A 19,663-nucleotide genomic window follows, 5' to 3' on the forward strand; every position below is an offset into this window, starting at 1 on the left:
TTTTGATTCGCCACATTTTTATCTGTTCGAGCGATCGGTGCATTATACAGAGCCGACTCGCAGCTACTCCAAAGAGCTTCCAACGAGACAATATTTAATATTTCGCTCGAACTGGTGATCTTGTTTCATCGTTTCGGCGCCGTAAATGGAAAAAAATAATTCAGGGCCGTAATCATTGGGAAATGGAGTCGGGCTCGATGAACGAACGATCCAGGGGTCGGGAGGCTGGCTTTGAGCAACTGTCAGCCACAGTTACAGTCGACGAAACAACAATCCTATTACGCGCACGAAATCCATCATCGAACGGCTATTGGGCTCGCGCTCGCACAGTTGCACACTGCACTTTTGGACGCGCGCGTCGTCAATTGTTTCGGCTGTCCGCAAAATAGCGTGAAAGCTGCAGATGGAACTTTTATGTACTTTCCCCCCCCTCGACCCTCCAGTACTTGGAAACTTTATACACACCAGCCCGCAAAGTTGGGGCGAGCCCGATCCAGCGATAAGATCCGAAGGTGGTGGATGCAGCAGCTACAAAAGAAAAGTCCCTGCCTAGCCGCTCTCTCGCTCGCTCTAGCTTACACGTGCATGTAATTAATAGCTGTTACAGGTATATTTAGCTGCTGGCAGCACACGCGGCCGCCTCCGTGTATGGCTCGTGGCGAGCTCGTCCCAGTCGATAATGGCTTATAGAAATTACAGCCGCAGCCAGGATTTATGGCTCTTTGGCCGTAGCACAGTGCGTTTATTGTAATTTAGTCCTAATACCCCCCGTGGCGGAGGTGGCTCGGAATTATTAATTCGCCGTGAGTATAATAGACGCGAACAACGAAATCGTGCGCGCCGTGGCTCTTCACTCTCGGATCGCCCTTCGCTGCGCTCTGCTCTGCTCTCTCTCGACGATTTATGCGCGCGATAATATTTTTCCCTTCCTTCGCCGTTCCCGCCTGTACTAATGGCTTACCAAGACAATGATGCTTGTCAGTTTATATTTGAATTGCTGATAAATGGCTCTGCAAACTTCCGTCCTCGTGCGATGAGAGAGGTAAAGATTTTTAATGGATCGAGTAGTAGTAGTGTTGACGTGCCTACATTCCGTAAAAAAACAACAACTCGGTGCAATCGAAAATTACGAATGAATAACCTATTGGTCTTGGTCTTTGCAGGTTGTTGTCTGCGTCGACGGATACAGATAAAAAAGACGCGCCGCCGAGCAACCGAACGAGACAATGGTTTTATAAATGAAGCGTATTCCAATTCACTGCTATTTTGATTATCCGCGATAAAGACCCGAGTCCAATCATCTTGAAGATTATTGTCCTTTTTGCTTTTAGAGGGCTCGTTAAGCGCGTTTTATAGTAGAAATTAAAAATTTCAGAGCCTAAAAAATGATAGCGACCAAGAGCTTAATTGCTACTCGGAATATTAAAGCAAAAAGGCCGATTCGTCCGTCGAGCCAACGACAGCTTAAGGTGCCTCTGGCTACAGTACGCTTAATTGCGAAAACTAATTTTCATTGGAGCATTTTAGCCGACGTCTGGCTCTAAGTAGTCGATGTTCGCGTTACGTCAGGCCGGCCACTCGCCGATCCGAGTCGACTGTCGAGTGGAAGAGTAAGTGTACAACGAAGGCGGCCAACGAGACGCACAATGGCCATCTGGATCGTTACTTTTTCATGAAAAAAGAAAGCCGTCAATTGCAGAGTCGCGATTCGATATTATTGGCCTGCTGCAAGAAGTATGGGTCACGGGGAGCTGGCTCGGACAACTTATTTACGACAGTCACGACAAAGTTTTTCGTGAAATTGAAGCCGCTTCTTTTGGCCAATTGAGCATTGTTTAATCACGCAAAACTCAATTAAGTTCTCGCTTCGGGCCATGCTCGCTCGACAGCAGCAGTAGCAGCAGCCGTAGTGGCAGCAGTGGCAGTAGCAACAGCTGCAATGAGCAATCTATGCGTGCCCGAAGCCGAGAGCTCGAGGAACGCGCTAAATTTCGCACAAAAGCATTGTGACGTCAACTATTTAAAGAATCCCTCAAACGCTGCGAGAAAATTTCGTCATTTTCTCGCTGTTGTGCATCACTTTTGCCATTCGGCTCTCGAGTCCCGCGTATAGGGTCGTTTGCCGCCGAGGAAAGAAGAAAATAAGGGAATTCTCGTAATTACGGCCTTCTCTCGGCTCGAAAGATTATTATAGCAGCTTTTCTACGAGTATTTACACTTTCGGCGTAACTAGACCTGCTCGAAAAGCACATTCTCCATGAGGATGCTCTTTTTTGCCAGATTAAAAAATGACGTCGAATCCCGAGGGATCCAACACCTTCCTCAGCTGCTTCTCCTCTTAAAAAGTTTGTAAAAATAGCTCGCTCCTTTTGCGCGTTATCCCTGAACTCGCGCAAAAGTCAACTAATTTTTATTTGCTATAGACAACAGTTTCCAAAGTACAACTCTGATGAGGTATATTTTATCATTGAAACATTATTCTCATTTCTTTCCGGCTTGTCGTGTCGAATCTCTCCCGGCCTTATATTCCACTCTGTTTTTCTCCTCGTGCGCGCACAAAGTTTCGACGCGGTATTTATTGTTGCTCGCAATTTTCCTTCCAACTTTCTGGCTAAAGCAGCGAGATAAAGAATACACTTTTTTGCACGCGCTCGTGATTACTGCACATCGCCCGAGACTTATTTGAATCGTCATAATTTTGTACCATCAAGGCGAATACTTCAAGTGCTTCGAATCGATTACATTTTCGTGGAAAGACTTTGCTACGCAATTCAACATTCCGCGATAAAGTTTTTCTCATTGACGTACTATAACCAAAGGAAACTGATATACGATTCAATTCATTCGTCCAAAGCAAGAAACTTATCGTTTTTTTAGAGTCAAATATAGGACAAAAATATTCTTAAAAATAGATTCATAGTAAATAGGCTATTAAAACGATTTATTCCAGTTGATTATAATTCAATAAGTATAATTTTTATTTTAAAAAGTGTTTTTTGAATAAATCAATGAAAATAGATCATATTAAAAAGTGGCCGGATATTTTTCAGGTCACTCTTTGATCATAAATCGCGCTGTTTCTAGTTTTCTTTTTCGAAAATTCAGACAACTTCAAGGGTAATCTTCAAGTTTATTTTTTATCAAAGTAAAAAATGTAATTTTTTTCATAATTTTACTAGAAAATGACCGGATACTAGAGCATCACTTCTTAACTGAAAGGATATTGGAAAATACAATCATCCTATATTACAATGTGAACAAAAATAAAAAATTCATAAGCTACAAAGTAGCGTAAAATCTTCATGCAGTTTCAATTTAGGCCAATAGTTCACAATGTAAAAGGATTATAAATATTCATTTCTGCCTCAGAGTTATTTTGTTAATAACTAGAATACATGAGCTTACTTCGGCTGGAAAATATCATACAAGCTAGTTTTTTTTAATAAAATTATATCATGCGTCTTGGAGGAATAAGAGTTACTTTATTAAACCAGAATTCATTGTTCAATATTATAGGTATGTTTTTTTTGTAGTTTTATAGTTTGTAATAAAATTTTTAAATCATTGATGAATTTTCGAGTGCTTTCAAAGCTATGTTCATAAAAATACACTGCTAAATTATTTTCCGAATTAAGCTAAGACAGTAGACAAAATGACCGTAAAAATAAGCAGGAATATAACTATTTTATTATTTATACCTTGCATAATGTATTTTAAACATACACTCATATTCTCGTCAGAAGTAAGTTTGATGCAACCGAAAGCTTTTACTATTCGATTGTATTATGAAAGAAAGTGAAATAAAAAAATAAAAGATGAAACATTGGCGGCTGAACTCAAGTTTCAAGGTGATTCATCATCGGGCCGTTGAATCTTTGTCACTTTGCTTGATTTACGTTGACTGCTACTACTGCTGATGCTTATTTATATCGCATAAAAGCGTAAATTCTAAAATCATCCTCGACAAAAAAAATGTGTGTTGTTCAATTTCAGAGTTTGATTTACGCGCTACTGGGGATTCGACGTGTGATAAATTTTGATTATGCATTAAAAGTTGATAATTTTCGGTAGCACGAAAATTGGCCAAGCTCAGAAAGTGTGGGTAAATGCAAACGACGACAAAGCAGGGTCGAGCTTTTTGGCCTTGAATGGAGGCGTTTTGTTCTCTTGATTGGGGCAACGAGACGCAGGTGAAAGGAGTCACACAGCTGCAGCTAATACGGAGGGCACAAAGCAATGAGTATGATGCGTGGTCTGACGCCATCAATTCGGCCAGTTTGTTCGGTAAAATTGAGAAAAGACTTGCGGCTCGCAACGCAAACTAGAATGAAAATCAAGTTTTTCCTCTCGCCACCGAGAGCACGCACATATTCATATGTAAAAGCGGATGGATCGCTGCGAGACGATTCGTCATGCGGCGAGAATCAATTCGAGTCGGCGTCTTTATATACATATATTATATAACAGACACGATCAAAGACTTGCGTGCGTCGAGCTGGATTAATGGAGTTTGGTCGTGTGGTGATGTAAAAATTACGCGGCAGTGCACCTTTGACGAGAGCGCCAATTTTTCCTCGCTCGGCTCTCTCGCTTTTTCTTTTCAATTTTCGCGATTGAACATTGCATACATCTTTCTCCACTCTCTTTCGCGCGAGCTCGTGACCCGAATGCGCCTTCCCCTATCAGCCTGGCAGTCTCAATTTCGTTTTTTTTTCGTTCTCGTCTCGAGTTTTGGGATATCGCGCGTGGCATAAGTCGGAAATACTCGAGCGTTGTTTTGCTTTCCGTACTAGGTTAATTCGATCGCGTGATTTAGATTAATCATCTAACGTGGCCAAAAGTTTAAACAAAAAGCCATGCGCGTGGTAGCAGCTGTAGGGCGAGCGAGAAAAAATGTATATTCTCTGTTTTAGCTGGAAATCCCCTCGCAGACGTAGAGAGTGCGAGAAAGGCGTTCGCTCGATTAGTTATCGGAATACCTCCCCCTTTGCCATCCGAGAGCTAAAAGGAATAAAGCTCCTTATGTATTCGATTGCAGCTCGCTCCGAACGAGATATTGTTTGGTGGATTTTCACCCTCTAGCCCGTATATATCGACACTTGTTCTGATTGTATCGTACCCGATAAAACTACACCGCTTGATTGTCGTAATGCTCGCTGAATTTTTTCCTCTCTCTCTCTCTCTCTCTCTCTCTTTCTCTTTCTCAATCGAGGCCTTGAATTTTATACTGTCTCGCTCCAAACTCTGCTTCCCAAACTGAAATATGATTATGTAAAATACAGTGACGACGAATGCGAATCTCTGAGCAGTACGTCGCCTCTCCTCGTCAATAGGATCGGCCGCTTTACATATATTGTAAACTCGTCGCCGGCTAACTGGCAATTGCGTCTCGACGAGCTGAATTCGCTGCTTCACATGCCACGGATGGGCTGATGCTGGCATCCCTCGGCATCTACACAGCGTCTCACGACCGCAGATCTATAGACCTCGCATATTGTTGTATCCGCGCAATAGCGGCGCTATTCATATATTGCTGATATCTAAATGTTTCGCTTTCTCCTCGTACGTGACTCGAGTGCAATTGGATCGAGCATTTACTTATTGCATCGCTGTACAAATACGTCAAATATACCGGTTTACATGGCTAATTTTGCGCTCGCAGCCTCGATTGATTGAGATACTGATTAGAGGCCAACTAGTCCAGCCATGCCACCTAGGCTGCACTAATGTCAAATTTCACCCAAGACAATCAAAGCCGAGTTATCTCTATGTACCCACTTCGAGATCTCGCTGATAACTTTTTTCCTGATCGATTGCTAAAAAATCGGCCTATACATAACATCATTTTCTTGTCACAGAGCTCCCGACTTGCAGGGTATGTGACACTGTTTTTTAAAGCTTTCGCGTGTATACGTCGGGGCTTTGAAACGGGTACACATAAAGTTCACAAGTTTGATACGGTGCCAATCTTGTTCAAACCGAAGCGAGCAAAGTAACTCGAGGAGAGATTTCGATAACGACTTCGTTTAGCTATATACACATCAAGGGGGCGATCAGGATCGACTCTGCACGGCTGAAACTCGAGTCTCGCCCCAACGCGTACTTCCAGCCAAGTTTCGTGTATTTTCTTCCGACGAATTCATTGTCTCCCTCGACGCTGTATTTTCCGCACGCATGCCGTATATAGCTTACGCAACGAAAGAAAAATATGTAGATCTAGTAGCTCTGTGGAGCAGCTCGAGCAGCCACACCCGTGTACAGTACAGCCGTGCGCAGCGTCGCGATCAAGATCGCAGCTGGGGTGCTGTGCTTCTACGCCGTACGGACTTCTCACCTTGAATCCGTCAACTGGATGTACACTCGAGGCTGACATCGTCATCCGAGCTGCAGCTAGCACGAGCTCACGTCGTTACGTAATTGTGCGCGACAGGTCTCTTGCCTTAGCTGCGGCGCGTATATGTAAAGCCAATATCGATTTAAAACGTATACGCAATGTTCTCGGTTCTGGTGCTGCGAGGCGAGACGTATGCGCGCTCGAGGAGTAGATTTTTCAAGAGAGATACGACACGCGTGTAGGGAAAACGAGGAGAGACCGTTCCGCGGCAAGATTTGTAGCCGCGTATAAAGAGACAGAATGAAAAAGATGTTTTAATTTCGGTTAGTTTTTCGAGCGCGACTTACATCTACAGCGCGTGTAAGAAAGCAGGAAGAAAAGGAAAAACGACGCAGTGCGAGGACACTCCAAGTGAAAGGGAGGATAAATAAACGTATATAAGCAGGTAGAAAAGGCAAAAATAAAGAGTACGAGGTAAAAAGGAAAATTTATAAGGATCTGTAGCGAGAGCGACGAGGCACTTTATGCGTTTCGAGACGTACTTACTTCAACGGCCGACGTAGCCGCTGCAACCAGCACTGAATTGCCATGTTCATGAAAAATTTAAACAACCGACGCTGCTTGCCGCCACTGCCCTGTGAAAAAGAATCCCCTGTTTTTATTTCTTTTATTTCTTTTTATTTTTCTTCATTTTTTCCCCATCCGCACATGCAGTATGCATGCATAGCGCATTTTCATATTTTCTCGTCGTCGGGGCTGCGTCAAATTGAAAACAACGCGAACGTATAAAACACACACGCGGTATACGCTGAAAGAGGGAAAATTTCAGGACGATGGTAACGAGGTCTTTCGAGACTTACACATTTCGATAAGTAGAGCTGCCGAGCGCGTGGTATAGCTCGGTGGTGCCATGTAGCCAGCCAGCCAGCGAGCAGCGGCGAAGCCAGGAGGAGAAGCGTAGTAAAGAACAGCAATTCCACGTCTCATGTGACGACAACAATACGCGCGCCGAGGGTCAAAGCGAAATGTGTACGCGCGCGAGAGGCTAGCTGCGAGCTGCTGCTAGCTGTATGGATTTCGTGCTACGTATATCAAGGAAAATGAGAACGAAAGGAAAATCACGAGGAGCAGTGCGGAGTTTTTTCTCTACCTCTTCCAAGCGACGGCCTTCCATACATCACGCGACAAAGTAAATGGTAAATCCTCTTAGCCGTGTATAAGCGATCCGCAGTGGTACAGAACGAAGCCAAATCGATTGTGCGATCGGGCCTCGCGAGGCAACAACGACTTTTTCCAGCTCGGGCAGCAGAAATTTAAATTACTTCTTTGTAGGGTTTGTACCTACATCATCGCGATATTCGGATAAATACGGGGATCGTGTTTATGTAGGTTTCCTGCGCGCCAACTCGGCTCATCGATCGATTTTGCTATCAGTAGCGCGCGTGTGGGCTCCTTGACAATCAATCCATGACGTACGGCCCGATAATCGTCGCTCTAATATCGCGCAAATTTTGCAGCGGGAAATCAATGCGAACGCGATCGTATTTTCGCCGAATGATAATTCGCGCGTATTGCGCCTATTGCCCCCGCGCGATGTGTGGCGGCCTCGCTGCTCGGCGAATAAATCGCGTCAATGGCTCTGTGATGCGTGGCTCGCGAGTTGCGCGACGCGCGCAATAGCCGCGACGATTATTATATAGCGCCATGCCCGTTGATTACAGTTTCAGCTGGCGCTGACGCTTTTTCCAGTTTATAGTTCGATTCGCGCGTCAACGACTAATTCGCCGCTTGTAGCGATAAGGATAAATCGAAACATTTGTAGCCAGCTGCCGCCGCCGCGGCGCATCCAGAGGCAAATTTAACGGGCCCGCCAGCCACGATCTTTCCAGCGGCAAAGCGACGCACGTAACCGGACGATTTATCTCGAGCTGTGTATGACTTGTTGATCGTGTCCCAGCTCCGAGCCAGCTTTATTATAATTACGAGCATTTTTAAAGCCGCTAATTTCGCGGCGCGGCGCACTGGCAGGGCTAGCTTTTCTGCGTCCGATACTCAACACGAACGCGCATACTCGCGGCTAATCAGCCGTACGTACAGGTGCACGCGTGGCATATTACCATCCATCATTGTCGCCTTTATATAAATGATGCCGAGCTTGTCCTCTCGAAGGACCTAGTTACATTCAACGCTCATGTTTTTAACAAGAATTTATGACTATTTTCCTCCGTCGATGCAGCTTGCTGCCCCCGCGTCCTGCGTGCAGCTATATATGCGGCAGGAATCGGCTCGAAGGCAGTGCCAGCTAACTCGCTGCGTAATACATCAATCAGCGACGTTTCTTACAGTTTTCTCGATTTCGCTCGAGCCCCCGCGCGCGCCCATGATTAAAATAATCCCGAGAAGTGAGCTTAGCCCAAATAGATCCCTCCCAAATTGCCGATCAATTACTCATTCACAACACGAAAAAGCTCTCTGAAATGCGGCTCGCGTTTTGTTCAGCCCCCAACAGTTCTGTATACCCAGCCCTCCGCGTATATCTCTATAAAGTGTGCCTCTTATATATGTAGCCAACTTTTGTATGTATACACAAGCAGCAGCAGCAGCAGCGCCGACCAAGCTGAAAGTTAATTCTAGAAAGTTCCTGCCGGGATTTCTCAATTATACTTTTGTAGCCGAGAAGAAGCTACGTTATTTTTATGTTTTTTTTTCTCTCCTCTTTTTTTCCCCCTTTACAAGCAGTCCGAACACGCCTTTATACGATATCATGGCTAACTTGATTTGGTATGTATATAAAGGCGCAGAGAGAGAGAGAAGAGGCTGGAAGGGACTCGGGGCTAGTGCGTTCGATGATTCTTGGGCGCGCGCACCTAGTACAGCTCGAGGTTTTTCTTTAACAAGCCCGGCAAAGTATATCGAGTGTATTTGCATATATATGTTCTCGGTAAAAATTGATCCTTATAGTCGTGTCATTTTCTTTGGGATTTTTTTTTGCCCGAACAAAGTCCCGCGTTGTGTGGCGCGCGAAAATATTATGCAGCTAAGGAGATTATTTGCCGCCTAGCCCGATTTTACGCACTTTTTTCTATTTATTATATTAAACTTTCAACGCCCGCACAAGTTTTCATGAGCGGAAAATTGGCTCGAGTGAATTTTAGCGCCGACGCACGCAGCCGAGCGCTTATGTGATATACGCAGTGTCTCTCAGCGGGTCATTTTCCAAGGCAAATATTTCGACGAGCTTTTTAGCTTGACTGCGTACGTACACAAAAAAAGAGAATGATGGAGCAGTCTCTTAAGCTTCGTGCAGCTCGCACCGGCTTATATCCAGCCAAATTCCCAGCCGATCAGTGTGACAAGAGGCCAATAATCTCGGCTGCTAGCTATGTTCCGAATTCTAATAGACATGTATTTGAAATATGCAAACGAAAAGAGCCCCCACCGGCTGCTGCCAGCGTGATCTTCGACGAGCGATGGCAGCCCCCGAGCTTCGCCAGATGTGCCAGACGCCAGAGCAACAAGATATATACGCCGACAATTTTTCAGCAATACATCTCTGACAAGAAAACTAAAGTGCACGTGAAGCATAGCATTTGAATACGAATCGACAGCCCAAGAGTACCCGTGCATTTTTCTCTCTTTTCTCACTCTCTCTTTCTCTCACCAGCTCTTTCTCTCTTTTACTCTTCGCTGAATGATGCCCTATAAGGTAGCACTTGACTGGACCAAAGTGATGGAAACACTGCTCCTCTTAATATGCTAAATGAAATATCTTGGTTGTCTTGGCTAACGGGCCTCTTTGCAACGCACTATTATAAGACCCGAATAACTGGCTCCAAATTGACACTTGCCGTGGATGGACAAATTGGTGCTGCGGATGTTCCTTGGACGGAGACAATATTTCGGGACTCCTCTGCATCTGCACCTGCTCGAAACATAATTATACATTGCAGCTATCGTCGTCATCGTGTCACGTCCCTAATTCAAGTGAAATATGTGCTTTGATTTCAAATATGTTCCGTTTCTTTTGTTTTCTTTCACATAATTTGTTCAAAGTATAACTGATCATGGCTTGAGCTCGCCACCGTTTCAAATAAACATACATCGCATCATTTTTCCCCTCTTTTACTCGAGCCAAAATTTATGCTCAAATCCATTGGCTAATCTGCGGCGTAATGCAGTACATGGAGTGCGTTTGCGGCAAAATCTCTCGATGTGTATATCGACTGCGCCGCTGTGATTGCAGCTTTATTCAATACCTATAGGTAGCTGCTGCGGCTGGGGTTGGCTGCGGTGCGACGTTGTTAAATTTTAATGCCACCGTGTCGATGCCGCTGATCGCAATTGACCTATACAATTTTCCAGCCGACGCGCAACGGCGCACGCAGCAAAAAACTGTACGGGCTTAGCCACCTTAAATTCCTTGCGAACCAAGACTACTTGAGTGATTTTTTATCGCAAAACTAAATAATTGAAAGAACATTTTTGCAGGTGACCAGCTTACCTGTTATGAATAGAATAACTCCGAAAAGGACTGGTGCAGATTAGACAACGGCATAAAAAAGGTCATTTTTAATTGGCGCGCTTATAGCTGGCAGATAAAAAGATGGACGGTTCTAAGCGGTACAATGAAAAAACTCAGGCAGCTCCGTTGCAACAGCACGAAGCCATCCAGCCGCCGCGCAAGCGCCGACTCGCGACTGCGAATTCTATTAATATATCCTGCTTGCAGGTATAAGGGCAGAAGCGAATTCTAGTCACACGTCAATTACTATACGCGTGGCGGGCAAAGCTGCGCGCATCTAATTTCGGCCGGGGAAGCCACGGCAAACTGTTTGAAATTCATCCTATAAAGCAGATATGTGCGTAGACTATCAGATTTTGAATGTGCGACTAATTGTGCGCGCTGCTGTGTATTAGCCAAGCGGACGGTCAAAGTTTTGCCGGTCATTGTATGGCACGCAAAAATTTCATGCCAAATTTCCTACATTTATAGAGCTTCCGACGCGTTTCTCTATCCTGCGACTTTTGCCCGGCGAGTGTGGCTTCGACAATTTCATTGAGAATACGCGAAATGAGCTGCTCGGGCGAGCTCCGAAACGCCAGCTCCGATAGCCGAGCATTTTCCGGCGAAAAATCAGACTGCAAGCCCTCGTTGAGTATCGTCGCACTCGCAGCCTTAATCAGATTTCATGCATGACGAGCTTTTTCATTTTCCGACGGTGCTCCCGTGCCAACGTATATAAGCCTTCCAAAAACATCTCAACGACTCAATCGTTCATTTTGGATTCGCGAATTCCGCGTTCGAAATTCCATTCTGCCAGATTCACTGCAGTCAAGGAGAGCCGCGAAATTTCCTACCCACCAAGAGGTAAAATCGCTCGTGTGAGCAATTCCTTCTTGAGAACATCATGTATTCAAGGCAAAAGTCGTGATGACTTTTTGATTAAGAAATTTTTGCTTTTCGACCAACCCAAAAAGTTATAAATTTGAGAAATTGAAGGCAGTAACACTTTGCTGATCCATTTGAATAATTTTTCGTATTCGCAACGGAGAAAAATAATCGAAAATCAGCCAACACGGTGAAAATCTTACTACGATTCGGAATTTATCTTCTATGAATAATAAGTGCAGGTGCATTAATTTATTTTTGTCACGTATGCTCGAAAAAAAAAGAAAATTCCAACATAATGCCAAAATACCTACGTGTCTTTCAAACGAAAAACGTAATAATCTTTCTGGCTAGGCTACGTACACACAATTGTCTTGGACTTTATTGCTCGAGGTTTGCAAAAACGTTTTGACCAAGGCTTGCTGAAACGGCGACCTAATTTTGGCAACAACGTTCGGTGATCCTCTAGGCCATAATAATGTACTCGGAGCACAGCTGAGGAGCAGCGTCGCAACGTGTTTCTGGGGAGTCGTGTATTTTCTCGCTGCTCGAGTGAAAAATCGTCCTCTTATCTTTTTAGTGCGCGAAAACGTTTTTTTTCTTAAACACGACGAACAATTCGAGATAAGTTGGGCGAAGAAAAACGGAGATAGCTCGCTATTTTGACAGCGGACGAGGCGTCGATGATACTCCAGTTCATATAGATGTCGCTTGAATATCACTTTTTTTGTATTTATAAACTATAGAATTCATTTGCTGGCGTCGCCTGGCAATATAATCTATACTTTACTAGGACGAGTTGCGTGAAGCTCGACACTCGATGCTGTTCCGACTCAACAGCTCGGTTCCGTGCGAAGAGGCCGCAGAAAAAAAGTGACAAATTTACAATCGCGAATCTGGGACGATGCAAGGTGCAGCTGGCATAAATTGCATGGAGTTGTTCTCATTGGTACTCGGCACGATCTCTCAAATGTTTGTACAGCTTCTTCGCGACGCCGAAGAGCAAAAAATGCTAAATCATCCTGAGAAAGCTGTATTTACGTGTTTCGGAAAACGACCCCTGTGCAAGAGAACGATACGATAAAGTAAAAAGTCGGCGAAAATTGAAATAAAATTCAATTAATCTGGCACTACATAGTTTCAAATAATTATTTTCCTATTATTATATACAACAGGGGAAATGAGAACTATTTTAAAGGTAAATCTCGCGTAAATTGTTGAGTTTGCAGACGCTTTCGAAGCTCGCATCGGATCGATTAAATTATGCGTTGTCGACAAAATTATCAGCAGCGCGAAACTACTTCACTAGTTGTGAATTATACATACATAAACAACATGCAGCCGCTAACGTATATCACGTTGAGGCGATCAGCAAGTTGTAAACGCATTGTATAAGGGACATTTTGTTTCGATTGTATCTTTATTCTTATAAATAAGATGAAATTATGAAACGCAGAGTTTGCGTTTTTTTACGAGATGCAAATTGGATTTATTCATCCATTGCGCAAAACCACGAGATCACGCAACGCCGAGGCGAGTTAATTACTCAGATTTTCCATCGCTATCATGAATATCACGCTCGAATTTTCTCGTTTGCCGGTCGAATTTTTGAGGCAGCTCGCTCGTACGCTTGCAGTAGTAGCCCGAGTCGAGTGCACATAGACGTATACATATAATATTGCGTTGCCGCAGAGATTAGTGCGCGCGCGCGAGCGAGAGTGTGATAGGAAAATTTACGATGCTCTCTTAGCTCGTCAAGAAATGAATTACGAGTATATAGCACGCAGCTTTTTTTTGCCGCTCCCCCATTGTATATATGAACGATAAAACTTTACGATTATGTGGCGGAATATGCGAATGACCGAAAACGTATATATAATAATGCGGGGATTATATGGCTCGAGCTAAATCCGAAGATACGTGCGCGCATAAGAAAGGCCTTTGGTAAGCGATCCAATCTCGACGCATCGCGCAAAACAGCGATAAAACACAATGAGAGTAACAAGTTTCTCCGGTGTCCTCCCCTGCCCACGGTCTCGGGAGAGACGTTGCCGAGGTGCGCGCGCAAAATTCAGCGCGGAAAAAGTCTCCTATGGGAGAGCCACTCAAATTGTTGCCACCCGCGCCGAGAGCTCTTTGTTTCATTTAACTTTGCGAATGCATTCTCCGCAGGTAAAATAATCGACAGGCAATTAAAACGCGCCCAATAGCGTTTTGGCTTTTCTTCGACGGACGGAGCAGCAACAGCTTCGTTTGGCTTTTTAATTTGGCGCCTTTCTCCGGCATAATACAGCCCGAGTTCGTACGGGGGCGAGCGGCGACAAAAACATCCTGCACCTCACGTATCGCACGCACAGCCCGGGCTTGGCATCTGCTTGTATTCACATGTAAATGAGTTGAAATTTTGCAAGCTTCGATGTATAAACTTTGTATATGAGTTTTGTCGATGAAACTAAAATAATAAACGTTTGATAGAATTGCCGCGCAACTTTGTTTTAGTTATGCACTCCACGTGAGCACAGCTACGCATATATATATATACAACGTGTGTTTTTCGCTCGTGACCAAAGTTAATAAACGTCGAAAATTCAATGTTAATTTGTACCGAATGAATGACTGCAAAATTGCACAGTCGAGCCGTGGCGAATGATTATTCTGATATGAGCATCGTTTGAAGTGAACTCGAGACCAAGTCTTACTACTATTGACATAGTTTCACCAAGCAGTCAAGTTATATGAATTTACTCGTGTGAGTATACATTAACGATGATAGCTTGATTAAAACGTTACTTTAGTCAAAATATTTCAATCATTTAAATGTCTCATTCTACAATTAGTTTTTGAAAAAAATTTATTCAATCTCTCGTGAAAGCTCAAGTTAAAAAGTTACAAAAAAAGTTAGACTTTGTTCAGAAAGCCTGTTGCAAATCAGTTACAATACATTATAATACATTGGGATATATTGAATGGAAAGTATTCGATAAAATTACTATAAATTGCGTAAATCAAAGAAGATTGGGGAATTTAATTAAGGTGCAAAGCAATGCTAATACCTGTGTTGAACGTGTCAGTCGAGGCGCGTTTGAGAGTTGAGTTGAACATTTATCGAATGTAAAGACGATGATATTTTATTCATAGTCTGAGCGTCGTGAGAAATTTTCGTCGGTCGCGAGCAAACGCGTAAACACTTCTCTTACACAGTTAATATGGAAAAGCTCTATGGTAATGATCCCACCTCGGCTGAGTCTCAGATGATGTGCATTTCTTCGCTCGGCCCGAAGTTTGTCGAAAGCAGCCACCAAGTTTGCAGAGCGCCCGACGAAAAGCCTATCTGTAGGCCAAGAATTTATCGCTGTCGTCTTAGAGGCAATTTTAACATCGGATTTGACAACTGCACGATTATTCAAGGCCGATTTGCGCGCATGAAATATACAGCGATAAATCGTATCCCGTGAGCTTTTGGGAAATTCATACCGGGAAATGTGGAAAAAATCTGCGAAACTTTCAATTTACAAAAGTTTATTTTTTCAGCTACAAACTTCACACTAGCGATGGCCACGTGGTGGTACTTACGCTTTATCTATTCATAATACCAATCTGTAAAATTAATTAACACCAATTTTTGTTTTCAATGATGCGGGTGAAGATGCATTTTAGCGCGTGCATAATCGTATTCTTTTCCACGATCATGCCCATGCGCGTGGCCATGACCATGTCCGGGGATGTGGCCATGTCCATGATAAGGATCAAAATGAATGTGCTGTGGATTGGCGGAGCGAGCAGCTCTCTCGTAACTTGGACCTGTGGAAAGACAATGAATCTAGACATGGAATTTGAACAAAAAAAATTGACATCCTTTCGTCGCGAAACAATTGAACATACCATCGGGGAATGCCGAAGCAACGACCAGAACAGCCATCAATAGTACGAGCAAGCCTTTGAGCATTTTTTTCGATTATTCAAGCTCTGTGGAGATGATTTCGTTGGAACGCAGCGATCCAAACTATACTCGGTAGGCAAGGACAAGCTACGTTTATATCAGCGAAATTCCCAACTGTTATTGTTTTGGTACACTACGTGACGCACCCGAGAGAGAGCTGCAAGAACCGGTCCGATGTAGCTGAGGTCATCACCTCCGCATAATTAGCGATTCAATTTATCCGAATATGGCCCATTGCGGTTTTGGATACACTCGTCTGTTTGTTATTCATTTTTTCTTCGGGGTTTTCTCGACACATCTTTTCGTCGACGTATACGTCATTGCATCGCTATTTTCCTCCTAGCTCAAGTTAAAAAGTTGTCAAAATAAACAAAAAAATAAATAGGAGTATACCGTTGCCTGATACTTTCCACTCACGATGTTGCAACTGCTGCGTTTACATCGCAGTCGATTGAAAACAAAAATGAACGAAGGAAAAAAAACCCAGTGCTTGATTTTTATCTGTTAGCGAGAGAGAGAGAGAGAGAGAGAGCGAAGAAATTGGCGTGGCGCATAGCTTCGAAGCTCGGCTAAAAATTAATTCTCTAATGGTTTTCGAGCGCGCAGAGCTATAATATGCGCGCTAGGCGCTTTCCAGGGCGCGAGCAATTCTCGTAATATTACCCAGGCCGCGGGTATTCGCGTGCAGGTGCAACTAGTAGTGTTTTGCCTCGCGCAAATAGCAAATGAACATCGTATACAGCCGCGCGTGCCCGGCACAGTAATGGCACGTACTCTATTTAAACATCCACACATACTTTTAATACTCGTATGTATAATGTGGGCACGAAGAAGTAGCTCGGCGATCCACTATGACTTTCAGCGCTCTGAATTATGAATTTTCGTATACGTATACGTCGCGGCGCCGTTCATTGTGTTAAATTTATTTTGTGAAAACGTATAAAGCTAGGAAGATTATAGTCCTTTTCCTTCCGCAAGCTCCCGACCGGCAGTACTTCATTTTTTATATCCCGTGGATTTTTGTAGCTCCCTATATACTATATACTTTTCACCTTTGACGTTTGCACCAACAGCTTGTAAAAGTGCCTTTTCTTATATACCTCTCATATTGACGCGTATGGACTTTATTGAATCTTTATATACATTACCAGCACATATACACACACTGCGAGCAATCTCTCATGACATCTTTGACATAATTCAATATATTTGCTGCTCCGTGAGAGAAAAAAAAGCAAAGACAAGTTGAAACTCTAAAAAATTCTCTGTATTTACGCACATGCAAGCAATGCTTCGATAACACATACCCTCTTTTTGCCTTAGCCCTCATCATAGTTCAAGCGATTTTCGCATGTATATTTTGCATATGATATATACCATGCTTAATATCGAGTACCGGTGTGTACATAAAATCCGCCCTCGTCAAAAAACAACGTCCTCCACTGCTCTCTCGCTCATCTTTTCAAGATAAAATATATCGGTGTAGAATAAAAAACGAGGTCAAGCCGGCCGTGGTAGTGCTGCGCTACTACACTTTGATACCTCTTCGCTCCTTTATATGCACACAAATACTCGATACAGTATATGTTTGAAGAAATAGACCTTTGGAGCATTGTAAATCTTCGTCTGTACAAGTCTCTTTTAGCTTATTTGCCACATCGTGCAACATCTGTTCCAACGAACTTTACATGCATAAGTCTTGATAAAGGCTTTGTCTCTTTATACCTGCTATTTAAGATAATGGAAAATCTTTTACATTTTAAGGCGCACATTGGCTTCGCACACGGTGGAGAGAGGGAGGCGTCCCAGAGGATTATTGAATGTGCACTGATCTCTTAATACCTCATTCAGAATTGGTTATAACAGTTGGCAGCCGCTTCTTTCTTACGTATGCATGCACTAGTGCTGTTGCTGAAACCCAACTTTTTACGTGTAAAATTCTTGCCTTTTTTGTTGACTTTTCATCAGAAGCTCAAATACTTTTACAAATTTCAATTACTCCGTTTATTTATCCGAATCAAAAACTAATTTCATGTCGATTTAAAATATATTTCGTACCGAACTGAATATCCATTACCACTCATAAGGTCACTATATCTATTTTTGCTCAAGTTCGTATAAATGCTCAATACTTAATATTAACGATTTATTTAACTTTGCACCAAAAATATTAGTTGCATGAACTAAACATTTTTAACAAAACTATATTATTTTAATACTGTTATCAAGTTTTGACATTATGTGAAAGTTTAATTCAAAATTAAAGAGCAAAAGTAGCGAGTTAGCTAGTTAGTTTTTACTCGTAAGCAACGGCGACATAAATTCTGAGACACTTTTCTTGGCGAACGCAAAAATTTTTCCTAGCAAATAAGACAATATTTACCAAAGTATTTCTCTCCAAAGCGGACTAATTTTTTTTAATGATTTGTCGAAGCAAAGTATTCATGATCAAAGATTTCTACTTCGTCTTACCGATGTACGTAGTAGATAGATGTAGATTTAATCACGTCACTGCATGTGTTCATTCCTTCCCCACACTTGCAGTTATTTGTTAACTTTTTTCGAGTGACAACTTTGATTTATCACTCGTCGCGGACGATCGGAGATATAGCTTCAAACCAGCCCCGAAACTCGTTTTATTTGAAGCGTCCGAGCTTTTTTTTGAGAAATCTAGGAAAATACCATTTTCTAATTGATTTCTGAATTCAGGAGTTTTCAATTATCCAAGTAAGATGTGGAACAAACACATAACATGGAGACGTGGCGGCATATGCCAATGACAGGCTTATTGAAGCCTACAACGCACCTGCATTGATTGTCGAAGGTACATACATATAATGCACTCGAGCCTTGATAAGCTGTTAACGGCGAATTTTCTGATGCACACGACAAAAGGCACCGGAGTATCGATTATAATTTCAGCCAACGCGCCTTGTAATCTGGACAGATTATAGCTTACATATTTTTACAAAGCTCTATCTTATAATTTGCTCTTCATCATTGATTAAAAATTAATGCGTATTAAGAGAAAATTAACTAGCTATTAAAATATATCAGAGTCAAAAGAGCCTTTGCTCTTGAAACATCGCTGCAGTAAATTTGTACAACAACTAATTTTGTAACAAGTTGTGAGCTACTTGTTTATCTACAATGATAATTTGGGGTCTATTAAAACTTACCAAATACCAATCAAACGAGTTAGCTACGTAAACAAAAAATCAATGCAACAAATAAATGACAAAGTTAAATGGAACAATTTCCTTTTATTTAATGCATATTTTGCGATAAAAAAAATTTTTTAATCGTAAAAGACGGTCAGTGATATTATTAATTCATTGATAATTCAAATAATTGATTTTATAATCTGTTCGGGAATAATGCGTACAATAATCCAATTCAAAATTGCGGGTATTAAAGAGAAACAAATCTTCACTAAATTACGTACGTGTATTTAAATTGAATGCGAATTTCTACTAAGTGTTTATGCTTTGCTAAACATTATTAATATGAGTTGCCTCATCAAACTGGGTAAATTAAATTCAGCTTGTTTTCGGACACTTCTAAAAATATGTCATATTCATAAGTATTGCGGAAACCGACCTTAAAAGATTTGATATCGAGAAAAACCCAGGCTCTTGGTAAATTTTAAATTGAAAAAATAAATTTTCAACAGTAAGACCTCGAATCAATTCTGGTTTTATTAATTTTCTTCAAAGTATGTCATTAACAGTTGAACAAAATCAGAGTAAAAATATATCATAAAATAAACGCTTAGTGCCATCTTCCGTAACTTTGATCAAATCGAGTGCTCTGGTAACATCGACGGCTGCTAAACAATACGCCGTGGCATACCATTCGAGTTTGAACTATCGATTTAGTACTTTTATTCATTAGTTATAACATTTACGGAAGGAAAAATGAATATTTTTAATTTTTTATGAATTTATTGATTTTTATTATAATTTTCATATCTTTTATACATAAATTACAAAAAACGATC

Source organism: Trichogramma pretiosum, unplaced genomic scaffold (assembly GCF_000599845.2).
Source record: "Trichogramma pretiosum strain Unisexual culture from Peru unplaced genomic scaffold, Tpre_2.0 scaffold59, whole genome shotgun sequence".
Taxonomy (NCBI): domain Eukaryota; kingdom Metazoa; phylum Arthropoda; class Insecta; order Hymenoptera; family Trichogrammatidae; genus Trichogramma; species Trichogramma pretiosum.